General features: G+C 37.0%; 1 protein-coding gene across 1 annotated transcript in view; it reads left to right on the forward strand.

The window, feature by feature from the left end:
- KHDRBS2 (KH RNA binding domain containing, signal transduction associated 2) overlaps positions 1–16,363 on the forward strand; it is a 627,329-nt gene that overhangs the window by 608,931 nt on the left and 2,035 nt on the right. The window lies entirely within an intron of this gene.

Raw genomic sequence — 16,363 nt, forward strand, 5'->3', positions numbered from 1 at the left:
ACCAAGATAGATAAAGCAAGTTCCTAATGACCTACAAAGAGACTTACACTCCCACAAAACAATAGTGGGAGACCTTAACAACCCACTGTCAATATTAGATCAGTGAGATAGAAAATTAACAAGGATATCCAGGACTTGAACTCATGTCTGGACCAAGTGGACCTAATAGAAATCTACAGAACTCTCCATGCCAAATCCACAGAATATACATTCTTTTAAGTGACACATTGCACCTATTCTAAAATTGACCACATAATTGGAAGTAAAATACTCATCAGCAAGTGCAAAAGAACTGAAATCATAACAAACAGTCTTTCAGTCCACAGTGCAACCAAATTAGAACTCAGGATTGAGAAACTCACTCAAAACCACACAACTACATGAAAACTGAACACCTGCTCTTGAATGACTACTGAATAAATAATGAAATGAAGGCAGAAATAAAGATGTTCTTTGAAACCAATGAGAATGAAGACACAATATACCAGAATCTCTGGGACACATCTAAAGCAATGTGTAGAGAAAAATTGATAGCACTAAATGTTTTTTGAAAAGATCAACAAAATAGACATACTGCTAGCCAGACTAATAAAGAAGAAAAGAGAGAAGAATCAAATAGATCCAACAAAAACTGATAAAGTGGATATCACCACCGATCCCACAGAAATACAAACTACCACCAGAGTTTACTACAAACACCTCTATGCAAATAAACTAGTAAATCTAGAAGAAATGAATACATTCCTGGACACTTACACATTCACAAGACTAAACCAGGAAGAAGTCAAATCCCTGAACAGACCAATAACAAGGTCTGAAATTGAGCAATTAATAACCTACCAACTAAAAAAAGTCCAGAATCAGACAGGTTCACAGACAAATTCTACTAGAGGTACAAAGAGGAGCTAGCACCATGTCTTCTAAAACTATTCCAAACAATACAAAAATAGGGAATCCTCCCTAACTCATTTTATGAGACCAATATCATACCAAAAACTGGCAGAGACACAACTACAAAGGAAAACTTCAGGCCAATATCCATGATGAATATTTATGCAGAAATCCTCAATAAAATACTGGCAAACCAAATCCAACAGCACATCAAAAAGCTTATCCATGACAATCAACTCAGCTTCATCCTCGGGATGCAAGGCTGGTTCAACATATGCAAATCTATAAACATAATCCATCACATAAACAGAACAAGTGACAAAAACCAAATGATTATCTCAATAGATGCAGAGAAGGCCTTGACAAAATTAAACAGTTCTTTATGCTAAAAACTCTCAATAAAGTAGGTATCAATGGAATGTATCTCAAACTAATAAGAGCTATTTAAGACAAACCCACAGCCAAAATCATACTAGTTGGGCAAAAACTGGAAGCATTCCCTTTGAAAAGCAGCACAAGACAAGGATTCCCTCTCTCACCCCTCCTATTCAACATAATATTGGAAGTTCTGGCCAGGGCAATCAGGCAAGAAAAAGAAATAAATGGCATTCAATTAGAAAGAGAGCAAGTCAAATTGTCTCTATTTGCAGATAACATGATTGTATATTTAGAAGGCCCCATTATCTCAGCCAAAAATCTCCTTAAGCTCATAAGAAACTTCAGCAAAGTCTCAGTATACAAAATCAATGTACAAAAATCACGAGCATTCCTATACACCAATAACACCAATAAGTTCACTCAAATCATAAGTGATCTTCCATTCAAAATTGCTACAAAGAGAATAAAATATCTAGAATACAACTAACAAGTGATATGAAGAACCTCTTCAAGGAAAACTACAAACCACTGCTCAAGGAAATGAGAGGACACAAACAGATGGAAAAACATTCTATGCTCATGGTTAAGAATAAATATCGTGAAAATGGCCATACTGCCCAAAGTAATTTATAGATTCAATGCTATCCCCATCAAGCTACCACTGATTTTCTTCACAGAACTGGGAAAAAAACACCTTAAACTTCATATGGAATTGAAAGAGCCCACATAGCCAAGACAATCCTAAGCAAAAAAAAACAAAGCTGGAGGCATCACGCTACCTGACTTCAAACTACACTACAAGGCTACAGTAATCAAAACAGCATGACACTAGTACCAAAACGGAGATATAGACCAATGGAAAAGAACAGAGGCCTCAGAAATAATGTCACACATGTACAACCATCTGATCTTTGTCAAACCTGACAAAAACAAGCAATGGGGAACGGAATCCCTATTTAATAAATGATGTTGGGAAAACTGGCTAGCCATAGGCAGAAAGCTGAAACTGGATCCCTTCTTTACTCCTTATACAAAAACTATCTCCAGATTGTTTAAAGATTTAAATGTAAGACCTGACACCATAAAAACCCTAGAAGAAAACCTAGGCAATACCATTTATGCCATAGGCATGGGCAAGGACTTCATGACTAAAACACCAAAAGTAATGGCAACAAAATCCAAAATGGACAAATGGAATTAATTAAACTAAAGAGCATAGCACAGTAAAAGAAACTATCATTAGAGTGAACTGGCAACCAACAGAATGGGAAAATATTTTTGCCATATACCCATCTGACAAAGGGCTAATAACTAGAATCTACATAGAACTTAAACAAATTTACAAGAAAAAAAACTCATCAAAAAGTGGGTGAAGGACAAGAACAGACACTTCTCAAAAGAAGACATTTATGGAGCCAACAAACAGATGGAAAAAAGCTCATCATTAGTGGTCATTAGAGAAATGAAATCAAAACCATATTGAGAAACCATCTTATGCCAGTTAGAATGGTGATTATTAAAAAATCAGGAGACACAGATGCTGTAGAGGATGGGGAGAAATAGGAACGTTTTTACACTGTTGGTGGGAGTGTCAATTAGTTCAGCCATTGTGGAAGACAGTGTGGCAATTCCTCAAGGATCTAGAACCAGAAATACCATTTGACCCAGCAATTCCATTACTGGGTATATACTCAAAGGATTATAAATCATTCTGTTATAAAGAAACATGTACACATATGTTCACTGTGGCACTGTTCACAATACCAAAGACTTGGAACCAACCCAAATGCCCATCAATGATAGACTAGATAAAGAAAATGTGGCACATATACACCATGGAATGCTATGCAGCCATAAAAAAGGATGAGTTCATGTTCTTTTCAGGGACATGGATGAATCTGGAAACCATCATTCTCAGCAAACTGACACAAGAACAGAAAACCAAACACCGCATGTTCTCACTCATAAGTGGGTGTTGAACAATGAGAACATATGGACATAGGGAGGGGAACATCACATGCCAGGACCTATCGGGGTTGGGGTCTATGGGAGGAATAGCAGGGTGTTGGTGGACAGGGGAGGGATAGCATTAGGAGAAATACCTAATGTAGATGACAGGGTAATGGATGCAGTAAACCACCACGGCACATGTTTACCTATGTAACAAACCTGCACATTCTGCACAGGTACCCCAGGTCTTAAAGTATAATAATTAAAAAAAAGGAATTATTTTAAAGCCTCATGGATGGTTCTACCCTAAGCTAAGGTTGAGAATAAGTTTTAGATAGCCACATGCATGGGGGCACATTAAAAGGAACCTATGAGCTTAATTTGTAATATCCAACCTTTGATAATTATCTTTATAATTTCTCTTAAAGTAATAAGACCAAATTATACTTAAAGCCCATTTTTGTCCTGTCAGTATCTGCTTGTCATGACCACTGAAAAGATCAATGGTCAAACTATGCCAGTCATTTGCATTCTTGAAGGTGATATATAATTTATGTGCAGACTACTTTTATAACACTGCGTATTTTGTTAGAAAACATTGTGTTACAGAACCTGGTATTTTAAGTCCACTTTACAAAAACTGTAAGTTTAAGTAGTAATAAACATAATTAACTACCTTTTTGAACAATTGTGTGTTGAAGAGTTAAATCTCAACCTTGACTTAAATGAAAAAAAGCTGGTAAAAATTATGCATCACATGCAAAACTACCTGGAATATTGTTCTTGGTGCAGCCTCAAGTTTGTCAGGCATTTTTTTAACCCTCCTTGAGTTCACAATTAGGATATAACAGTAATTCAAACCAACTAAGCTTAGGCACAAAAGATAAAATTGTGAACCAGGTTATGATATGGAAATTAGATATATACATGGCATAAATTGGAGATGTTAAGCACAATAAGTATAAAAGTACAGAAAGATTTAAAAAATGATTCTAGGATTGCAGAAAGGAATCTTTGAATAAGAGGCAGAACAGTAATGCAAATGCAGGTCAGCTGTAAGACTCTGGAAACTACCATTCAAAGTGAAGGAATCCCTCTGAGGGAAGCCTGTGGTCTCTTCTGTGGGTTTGAAAGGAAGATGTAAAATATTTAAATATAATTAATTTATTCACTAAATAATTACTGATTGCCTGCCGTGTGCCTCATAAGATTCCAGGGTTGAGAATAGAGTTCTCAGAAAGGCTTAGCCCTTGTTACTCTCAAAATGGATTATCTCAAGTGATACATTTTTTCTAACAGAGGATATCTAGTTAACAATTTGAAAGTGTGATAGAAGCTGTAAATGCTTCCCAGAAGTTGACTGAATTTTCTGAGAGCATAAATGATGGTAAACTCAAAGTTAGCAACCCTTCTTCTTCGAATATAATGCACCGTGTTCATCTGTGAAAAGATGCTGGTCACCCGTATTTCTCCCTCCTCTGTTAACCCTCTGCATCTTAAAATAGTAAACTCTATAATTACAAATAGTGGGAATACATGTTGTGCAGTTGAAATAGTTAAGCAATTTAGTTCCAAATTTCCATTAATATTCTAAAATGCTCAGAGCAGTGCAGATAACTCCACATACCACTTTGGATGATGAACATCTCGATTTGCACCTTAAAAAATTCAGTTGAAGTGGCCCACATTCTTGCTAACAAAATTAAAACTACAATCTCACTCATGTGGCTAATTAATCATTGTTGGAATCAACACTAATTATATAATTAGTACTATTATATAATTCAAGGGAAGTAAAATAAATTCAGTCTTGTTTTCTAGGGGAAAAGAGGAAAAAGAGAAAGGGTTGGTGGATAGATGGTAAGACAGAGATAAAATTCTTTATGTTTCCAACATCTAAACTTTCTGAGCCAGAAAAAGAAGGCAATGTCAACAGCTACCTTTTAGGAAAATTGTGATATTTGCTAATAATATACACAAAATACCTAGCACTGTGATAGGCACTTCAAAGCTGTAATAATAGCTAGAGGTTTTTTTTAATAAGATAGGTGTTTAAACATTAAATAAATAAAATGGATGTTATTAAAACAGTGAGATAAAACAGCAAAACATCTAACCTATTCTTTGAGACTAAGTAGCCTCAAAACAACCCGTAAATATATATTTGAAAGGTGCTTTCAAATAAAATAATATTCCTTAGAAACATCACATCAGAAACATAGCTGAGACAAACAAACTGAGTGGCTCAAAGCCAGGGTGAATTTTAATCAGCCATGTCATAATGCCATTATATGATCTGCAAACCAAAAACACTAGAGGTTTGTAATGGTAGAGACTAACTTAGGTTTCCTAGTTTAGTTGTGGATTTTGCATACTGATTTACAGTGTACCAAAAATAAATAGCATGAGTTTCCTTATTTTGTTGTGGGCCTAACAAGCTTTATATGTAGATAGACAGATAGATAGATAAATAGATAGATGGATAGATAGACAGATTCTTTTTCAGACTTCAGAAATACAGACAAATATCTAAGATAGTAAAGTGAGAGTATTATGACTATGCACTCAGTAAGCTCCATGATCTCCTTTATCCTTTCTGAACTGATCTCTAAAATTAATTTCCTCTGTAGGTGGTATTTTAAAACTACTTCCTGAAAGACAAACATTAAAAGTTTACTTTCCAGATACTGACATAATGCCAACTTTTCCTGAACTGGCCCCTCATTCCTATGCTTCATGTTTTTCCCAGCTACCTCAGTATCTCTGGAACAATAAGAGAACACAGTTCTTCAACTTTAAAAATCATCCAGATTTATCTTTCCCTCTGTGAATGCTCCCCAAGGTACCTGTTCCCACTGCAGAAATGAGAACACATTGACAAATGCATAGGTCTTAATAGGCCTCCTTTCACAAAGTATTTGAGATACAGAAACTTTTGAAGTCACTAGAGTAGTATTTAATGCACAAAAAGAGTTACCTAGGTAATTTACACTCTTCTATCAAAGTCAAATGTTCCTCAATGATGCCGATTACTATGAAATGGAGATGCACTCTAGCAGTCCATAAAATCTGATTCACTGGTTAAAATAGCAGCCTGAGTTAATAAAAAACAGATACAGTAACTAACTTTCAAAAGAAATATTGACATATATTGTATATGTACGTGACAACCTAATTGCTAACCATGCCTTTCTGAAAAGTTCTATTTTACTTATTTTGCATAATTGATTTAAAACCCCCTTTTTGATTTAGTAGCACCATTTATTTATATGCAGCTTACAAATATTTATGGTGTTCTTATTCAGTGAATACCACCGTAGACAGTTTCTCCTCTCATAGATCTTAGAGTCCAATTTAGAAACAAGGCCAGATGATACACCATAATTAACATAGGAAAGTCTTTAAAGAAAGTGAATTCTCTTAGATAAGTTAACTTGCACCTGTGTTCGTACTGAGTACATTTGCTCAGAAAATCCCTTCTTTCAGATGATTAAATGTTAGAGTTCAATCCAAGTTCAACTGAATGATGAAAGTTAGAACTGCCTTCTCTGTGCTTTCCCCAGCATCTTCTTGAACATCAATTAAAATTGTTACAATCTATGAAATTTCATGTTAATTTTTTTGTGTGTCTTTTATAGGCTCTTTAAACTGTCCTTATATGCAGGACATAGTATAGTAACTGGCATATAGGAAATCTTCAATAAATAAAAAATGTATTTAGTGATGCTTTATTATTCATATAATGAATACAAATTTATCTCATATTTCTTATAATATATGATACTTTAAAGTCCAAATTGGAAGCCAAGAAAGGGTGGCAATTAGATCAAGTCATTAACTTCTTTTTCTCATATCCTAATTTGCTATTATCAAATACACAATTATGTAACCCATTCCATAATTTCAATTTGGCAGATAGTTATTTGGTAACTTTTTTGAGAAGGAATTTGTTATTAGATTAATTCACAGCCTAGCCAGTGCTTCTCACGTGACAATGATCCTGATATTGAGAGATTCTTACTTCTTTTATCATTTCCCTAAAGGACAAAGAAATTTCTAAATTTCATTGAATGCAATTATTTTTTAAGATGACATCTTAGACTACACCATGGGACTAGAAAAATACAGGACTCTAAAATTCATAGAAAGGCTTAAAATATTTAGAATCAGGTCCCCGGGCAAGATGGTCAAATAGGAACAGCTCCGGTGCACAGCTCCCAGCGAGATCGACACAGAAGGCAGGTGATTTCGACCATTTCCAACTGAGGTACTTGGTTCATCTAATTGAGATTAGATGAACTTGGTTGGACAATGGGTGCAGCCCAAGGAAGGTGAACCTAAGCAGGGTGGAGCTTCACCTCACCTGGGAAGTACCAGGGGCCAGGGAACTCCCTCTTCTAGCCAAGGGAAGCCATTAGGGACTTTTTCCTGCACTCCAACCCAGATACTGCACTTTTCCCTTCACAACCCACAGACCAGGAAATTCCCTCCAGTACCTACACACCACCAGGGCCCTGGATTTCCAGCACAAAACTGGGCAGCCATTTGGGCAGAAACCAAGCTAGACACAGCAGCCTTTTTTTAATACCCCAGTGGCGCCTAGAATACCAGTTAAGACCGAACCATTCACTCCTCCTTGAAAGGGAGCTGAAGCAAGGGAGGCAAGTGGTCTGGCTCCGCGGGTCTCACCCCCCACTGAGACCAACAAGCTAAGATCCACTAGCTTGAAATTCTCACAGCCAGCACAGCAGTCTGAGCTCAACCTGGGACGTTCAAACAACTTGGCAAGGCAGGCCAACATTCAAATTCAGGAAACAGAACACTACAAAGATACTCCTCGAGAAGAGCAACCCCAAGACACATAAACGTCAGATTCACCAAGGTTGAAATGAAATGAAGGAAAAACGCCAAGGGAAGCCAGAGAGAAAGTTCAGGATACCCACAAAGGGAAGCCCATCAGACTCACAGACCATCAGACTAAGTGGCAGGAGGGGCATCTGCCATTGCTGAGACTCCAGTAAATGGTTTCAACCCCCACAGTGTAAGTGAAGCTGCTGGGAAAACTGACTAGGCAGAGCCCAACAGAGGCCAGAATCTGCAGGCACTGTCTCATTAGATGTCCTTCCTGGGCAGGGCATCTTTGAAAAAAGGCAGCAGCCCATCAAGGAATTATAAATAAAGCCCCCACCTTCCTGGGACAGAATACCTGGGAGTGCCTGGCAGCTCTGAAGAGAGCAGTGGATTTCCCAACACAGCATTCCATCTCTGATAAGGGACAGACTGCCACCACAAATGGCTCCCTGACCCCATGTGTCCTGACAGGGAGACACCTCATACAGGAGAGCCCTGGCTGACATCTGCTAGGTACCCCTCTGGGTCGAAGCTACCAGAGGAAGGAAGAAGCAGCAATCTTTGCTGTCCTGCAGCCTCCACTGGTGATTCCCAGGCAAGCAGGGTCTAGAGTGGACCTCTAGAAAACTCTAGCAGACCTGTAGCAGAGGGACCTGACTGTTAGAAGGAAAACTAACAGAAAGAAATAGTTTCAACATCAACAAAAAGGACATCCACTCAGAGACCCCATCCAAAGGTCACTGACCTCAAAGACCAAAGGAAGATAAATCCACAAAGATGAAAAGAAACCAGCACAAAAAGGCTGAAAATTCCAAAAACCAGAAATCCTCTTCTCCTCCAAGGGATCACAACTCCTCACCAGCAAGGGAACAAAACCGGATGGAGAATGAGTTTGACAAATTGACAGAGTCAGGCTTCAGACGGTGGGTAATAACAAACTTCTCTGAGCTAAAGGAGAATGTTCTAACCCAATGCAAGGAAGCTAAGAACTCTGAGAAAAGATTAGACTAAGTGATAACTAGAATAACCATCTGAGAAAAGAACATAAACGACCCGATGGGGATGAAAAACACAGCACAAGAACTTTGTGAAGCATACAGAAGTTTAAATAGCTGAATCGAACAAGCAGAAGAAAGGAGATCAGTAACTGACGATCAACTCAATGAAATAAAGCAAGAAGACAAGGGAAAAAAGAGTGAAAAGAAATGAGCAAAGCCTCCAAGAAATATGGGATTACGTGAAAAGACCAAATCTATGCTTGATCGGTGTACCTGAAAGTGAAGGGGAGAATGAAACCAAGTTGGAAAACACTCTTCAGGACATTATCCAGGAGAACTTCCCCAACATGGCAAGGCAGGCCAATATTCAGATTCAGGAAATAGAGAGAACACTACAAACATACTCCTTGAGAAGAGCAACCCCAAGACACATAATCGTCAGATTCACCAAGGTTGAAATGAAGGAAAAAATGCTAAAGGAAGCCAGAGAGAAAGGTCGGGTTACCCACAAAGGGAAGCCCATCAGACTCACAGCAGATTTCTCAGCAAAAACCCTACAAGCTAGAAGAGAGTGGGGGCCAATATTCGACATTCTTACAGAAAAGAATTTTCAACCCAGAATTTCATATGCAGCCAAAGCAAGCTTCTAAGCAAAGGAGAAATAAAAATCTTTACAGACAAGCAACTTCTGAGAGATTTTGTCACCACCAGGTCTGCCCTACAAGAGCTCCTGAAAGAAGCACTAAACATGGAAAGGAACATCCGATACCAGCCACTGTAAAAACACACCAAATTGTAAAGACAATAGATATTAGGAAGAAACTGCATTAACTAATGGGCAAAATAACCAGCTAGCATCATAATGCCAGGATCAAATTCATACATAACAATAGTAATCTTAAATGTAAATGGGCAAAATGCTCCAATTAAAAGGCACAGACTGCAAATATGATAAAGAGTCAAGACCCATCAATGTGCTGTATTCAGAGGACACATCTCACCTACAAAGGCACACATAGGCTCAAAATAAATGGGCAGAGGAAGATTTACCAAGAAAATGGAAAGAAAAAAAAAACAGGGGTTACAATCCTAGTCTCTGATAAAACAGACTTTAAATCAGCAAAGATCAAAAGAGACAAAGAAGGGCATTACATAATGGTAAAGGGATCAACGCAACAAGAAGAGCTAACTATCCTAAATATATATGCACCCAATGCAGGAGCACCCAGTTCATAAAGCAAGTTCTTAGGAACTTACAAACCGTCAATATTTGACAGATGTTAGAAACCTAACCCCCCACTGTCAATATTAGGAAGATCAATGAGACAGAAAATTAACAACGATATACAGTACTTGAACTCAGCTCTGAACCAAGCAGATCTAATAGATATCTACAGAACACTCCATCACAAATCAACAGAATATACATTCTTCTCATCACCACATCACACCTATTCTAAAACTGACCATGTAATTGGAAGTCAAACACTCATCAGCAAATGCAAAAGTACAGTTATCATAACAAACAGTCTCTCAGGCCACAATGCAATCAAATTAGAACTCAGGATTAAGAAACTCACTCAAAGCCACACAACTAAATGAAACCTGAACAGCCCACTCCTGAATGACTACTGGATAAACAAAATGAAGGCAAAAATAAGGAGGTCCTATGAAGTCAATGAGAATGAAGACACAACATACCAGAATCTCTGGGACACATTTAAAGCAGTGTGTAGAGTGAAATTTATAGCACTAAATGACCACAAAAGAAACAAGGAATGATCTAAAATTGACACCCTAATGTCACGATTAAAAGAACTAGAGGAACAAGATCAAAAAATTTTAAAACCTAGCAGAAGACAAGAAACAACTAAGATCAGAGCAGAACTGAAGGAGAAAGAGACACAAAAAAACCCTTAAAAAAAAAAAATCAATGAATCCAAGAGCTATTTTTTTTTGAAAAGATCAACAAAATAGACAGACCAGTAGCTAGACTAATAAAGAAGAAAAGAGAGAAGAATCAAATACATGTAATAAAAAATGATAAAGGCAATATCACCACTGAGTCCACGGAAATACAAACTACCATCAGAGAATACTATAAACACCTCTACAGAAATAAAACCAAAAATCTACAAGAAATTGATAAATTCCTAGACACTTACACCCTCCCAAGACTAAACCAGGAAGAAGTTGAATATATGAATAGACCAATAACAAGGCCTGAAGTTAAGGCCACAATTAATAGACTACCAAGCAAAAAAAACTACAGGACCAGACAGTTTCACAGCCGAATTCTACCAAAGGTACAAAGAGGAGCTGGTACCATTCCTTATGAAACTATTCCAAACAATACAAAAAAAGGAATCCTCCCTAACTCATTTTATGAGGCCAACATCATCCTAATACCAAAACCTGGCAGAGACACAACAGAAAAAGAACATTTCAGGCCAATATCCCTGATGAACATTGATGTGAAAATAAAATACTGGCAAACCAAATCCAGCAACATATCAAGAAGCTTATCCACCATGATCAAGTCAGCTTCATCCCTGGGATGCAAGGCTGGTTCAACATATGCAAATCTATAAAGTAATCAACCACATAAACAGAACCAAAGACAAAGCCACATGATGATCTTAATAGATGCAGAGAAGGCCTTTGACAAAATTCAATAACCCTTCATGCTAAAAACTCTCAATAAAGTAGGTATTGATGGAAGGTATCTCAAAATAATAAGGGTTATTTATGACTAACCCACAGCCAATATCATACCAAATGGGCAAAACCTAGAAGCATTCCCTTAGAAAACCAGCACAAGACAAGGATGCCCTCTCTCACCACTCCTGTTCAACATAGCATTGGAAGTTCTGACCAGGGCAATCAGGCAAGAGAAAGAAATAAAGGATATTCAATTAGGAAAAGAAAAAGTCAAATTGTCATAAAATCTCCTTAAGCTGATAAGAAACTTCAGCAAAGTTTCAGGATACAAAATCATGTGCAAAAATCACAAGCATTCCTATAAACCAATAACAGACAAACAGAGCGCCAAATCATGAGTGAACTCCCATTCACAATTGCTACAAAGAGAATTAAATACATAGGAATACAACTTACAAAAGATGTGAAGGACCTCTTCGAGGAGAATTACAAACAAGTGCTCAAAGAAATAAGGGAGGATACAAGCAAATGGAAAAACATTCCATGCTCATGGTTAAGAGGAATAAATATTGTGAAAATGACCATACTGCCCAAAGTAATTTATAGATTCAATGCTATCCCCATTAAGCTACCAATGACCTTCTTCACAGAATTGGGGGAAAAAAAAAAATTTCATATGGAACCAAAAAGGAGACTGCATAGCTAAGAAAATTCTAAGGAAAAAAAAAAGGTGGAGGCATCACACTACCTGATTTCAAACTACTCTACAAGGCTACAGTAACCAAAACAGCATGGTACTGGTACCGAAACAGACATATAGACCAATCAAACTGAACAGAGGCCTCAGAAATAACTCCACACACCTACAACCATCTGATCTTTGACAAACCTGACAAAAGCAATGGGGAAAGGATTTCCTATTTAATAAGTGGTGTTGGTAAAACTGGCTAACCATATGCAGAAAGTAGAAACTGGATCCCTTTCTTACGCCTTATATAAAAAGTAACTCCAGATGGATTATTTAAATGTAAGACCTAAAACCATAAAAACCCTGGAAGAAAACTAGGCAGTACCATTCAGGAAATAGACATGGGCAAAGACTTTATAACTGAAACACCAAAAGCAATGACAACAAAAGCCAAAATAGACAAATGGGATTCAATTAAACCAAAGAGCTTCTGCAGAGCAAAAGAAACTATCATCAGAGTGAACATGCAACCTACAGAATGGGAGAACATTTTTGCAGTCTACCCACCTGACAAAGGGCTAATATCCAAAATCTACAAAGAACTTAAACAAATTTATAGGAAAAAAAAAAACATCAAAAATTGGACAAAGGAAATGAACAGACACTTCTCAAAAGCAACATTTATGCAGCCAATGAACATATACAAGAAAGCTCATCATCACTGGTTATTAGAGAAATGCAGGTCAAAACCACATTGAGATAGCATCTCACACAAGTTAGAATGGCAATCACTAAAAAGTCAGGAGACAACAGATGCTGGGGAGGATGTGGAGAAATTGGAATGCTTTTACACTGTTGGTAGAAGTGTAAATTGGTTCAGCCATTGTGGAAGACAGTGTGGCAATTCCTCAAGGATCTTGAATAGAAATACCATTTGATCTGGCAATCCCATTACTGGGTATATACCCAAATAATTATAAATCCTTCTGTTATAAAGACACATGCACACGTATGTTTATTGCAGCACTGTTCACAATAGCAAAGACTTGGCACCAACCCAAATGCCTATCAATGATAGACTGGATAAAGAAAATGTGGCACATATACACCGTGGAACACTATGCAGCTATAAAAAGGATGAATTCATGTCTTTTGCAGGGACATGGATGAATCTGGAAACCATCATTCTCAGCAAACTAACACAAGAACAGAAAACCAAACACCACATGTTCTCACTTATGAGTGGGAGCTGAACAATGGACCACATGGACACAAGGAGGGGAACATCATACATTGGGAACTCTTGGGGAATGTGGGGCTATAGAATGGATAGTATTAGGAGAAATACCTAATGTAGATGACAGGGTGATGGATGCAGCCAACCACCATGGCACATATATACCTATGTAACAAACCTGCATGTTCTGCACATGTACGCCAGCACTTAAAGTACCATAAAAAAATTATAATCTAATTGTCTACTAAGAGACCCAGGAAGACAGATAAATTCTGAGTTTATTCGTGGGTCTTTATAACTTCAAATTTCGAGAAATTCCATAATGTGTGGCCCAGTCATGGTTTGTCTCTCCCTATGTTTGGGTCTCTTCCATGCTCAAGAATCCATGGGACTCAGGTTAGAATCCCTTCTATCTGTGGTACTTAAAGAAATCAGAGGCCTAAATATCACTGGTGAGCACTGAGAGGATTGGCTGACCATATAAAGTTCAATGACACACTATATGGTAGCACTGGAAAGACGTTCATTGGATCAGTACTCTCTAAGCGCAATCCAAAGAACTTATTTTCACCAAGAAAAACTGGCATGCATTATCATGTGGCAACTGTAAATGTGTAACTATATGTAAACATTCTGGTATTAGGAAAGATATAGATGGACATAAAAATAATACTTTTCCTGATCTTTCTTTATTGTTGTTATCAAGAACATGTAAACAATGGAAACAAAGTCTGAATTAAGTGAAATAAGTCCTTAATTTCTTCTGCTAATGGTGTGGAATCTTGAAAAATCAGAAACTTACTTTTGCTGGGTAGGAATTCACTTTGGCTGGCGTTTTACCTTCCCAGTTACAAGTATTATGAACTAACAATAATTTCCATTTCGTAGCCTTGAGCAAGGAGGAGAGAGCATAGTATTAATCCACATAAAGGCAGAGAGTTATAAAAGAACACATTTTTGTGCCACGAAACATGATGTTTTTGTACTTTTTAATAATAGGATCCCACTACAATTTCTTCATTGAATTCAGTAGTGAAATATTTTTGGTAGATAACTAACCCTTTTGAGTAAGAAGTATGATTTTTAACTCTATAACAAGTATGTAAGATTTCTAGTTAAAGAGCTTTTAAAATAAATGCTAAATTTCCGTAGCTCAACTATATCTGTTTTTTGCATTATCACTGGAACTTTCTGCATAATTCCTTTGTTCATTCCTCCACCCTTTCTTTCATGTAATCTTTCACTGCATTCAGCCCTAACTAGGCATTGCTTTTCTCCCAGGCACTGGGGAAACAACAGTGAACAGGGACAATCCCTGTTCTAATGCTGGCTAACAGTTAGGAAACGAAGAGTTAGTTCATCAATTAACTGCCCTAGAGATTTAGAAAAAGTCAACTGAAGCCATGTCAATGAGTACTTATTAAATACTTAGGTACTCTGTAGCAAGTCCAGGGGTTTATGTCAATTTACAATTCTGAAAAAAATCTAGGAGTGTATGTGACAAGTATTCTGTCACTCTGCTCATGGTTGTTCAGCTGTTTTGCAGGAACATTTAGAATCTAAGAAAGAACCTGGGACTTCTAATTCCTGGAAAAACTTGAAACCTCTATGATCTCAGCTCTAAATCCTGTAGACTGAAACCCAGTGATTTCTAATACTCTAGGAAAATTGGAGCAAAAATGGGGATACATTTTACCATCAGAGGATAAGAACAATGATATAGTCTTGACTGTCTCATAAATATGGTATAAATGTTCATTTTACAAAGGGGTTGCACATGCTAAGTGTGTGTTCTTTTTGAGTACACCAAACCAGTTTTATTTAATTCCAATCAAGCAAATGCATGGAAAATACTCTTCTCATTTTTATTAGAGAAATACAAATGGTTTGGGGATAAATTCCTGCCCTCAAAAGATTACAGCAGAAAGATTTCACCAAGACCAACATTTGCATTTTCCCACCAAAAACAACATGGTCTAGAACCAGGATCTATAAACCTTTTCTGTAAAAGCCCAGAGTATAAATATTTTTTGGTTTTTTAAGCAGTATAATCTCTGTCAAAGTTACTCAACTTTTCCTTCGTATCGTGAAAGCAGCAATAGAAAATATGTAAATAAGCAGCATGCCTGGGTTCCAGTAAAACTATTTACAAAACAAACAGCTGGCCAAATTTGGTTCACAGGCCAGAGTATGACAACCTCTGATCCAGGTAAACCTATGTTCTGAGCAATGGAAACATTTTTCATATTCATTTAGTTTCTTACTCCTATTTTATATCCTATCACATACTGAAATAAAATACTAAATAGATATAATTTTTTTTTTATTAGGTATTAGTTGTAATAATAACACCCTGGTGAGGATATTCTCAGAAAACTCATGTTTGTCCATTTAAGTGCCACTTTTCCCAATACTGATAAACTTTTGATCATTTTTCTACACAGTAGATTGTTTTCATTTGCTCTATATTATAATGAGTACAACTGAAATTTTTTATGCTTTTCCTGTAATCTTTCTGAACTAATTCTTATGAACAGATGAACTGTCTAGGGGTAAACACTCTACATTTGTTGTCCTCAGTCTACACTTATTTCCTAGTTAATATTTCCATTACTTTATATATCAGTTATCAATATCTGTGTAGTAATCTTCCCTCTGTCCACACTTCCTTTTACCCACCCCCGCATGAAATATGCCCTTGATGAAGAA

Source organism: Aotus nancymaae, unplaced genomic scaffold (genome assembly GCF_030222135.1).
Source record: "Aotus nancymaae isolate 86718 unplaced genomic scaffold, 86718_ANA_hifiasm-v0.15.2.pri h1tg000040l, whole genome shotgun sequence".
Classification (NCBI taxonomy): Eukaryota; Metazoa; Chordata; class Mammalia; order Primates; family Aotidae; genus Aotus; species Aotus nancymaae.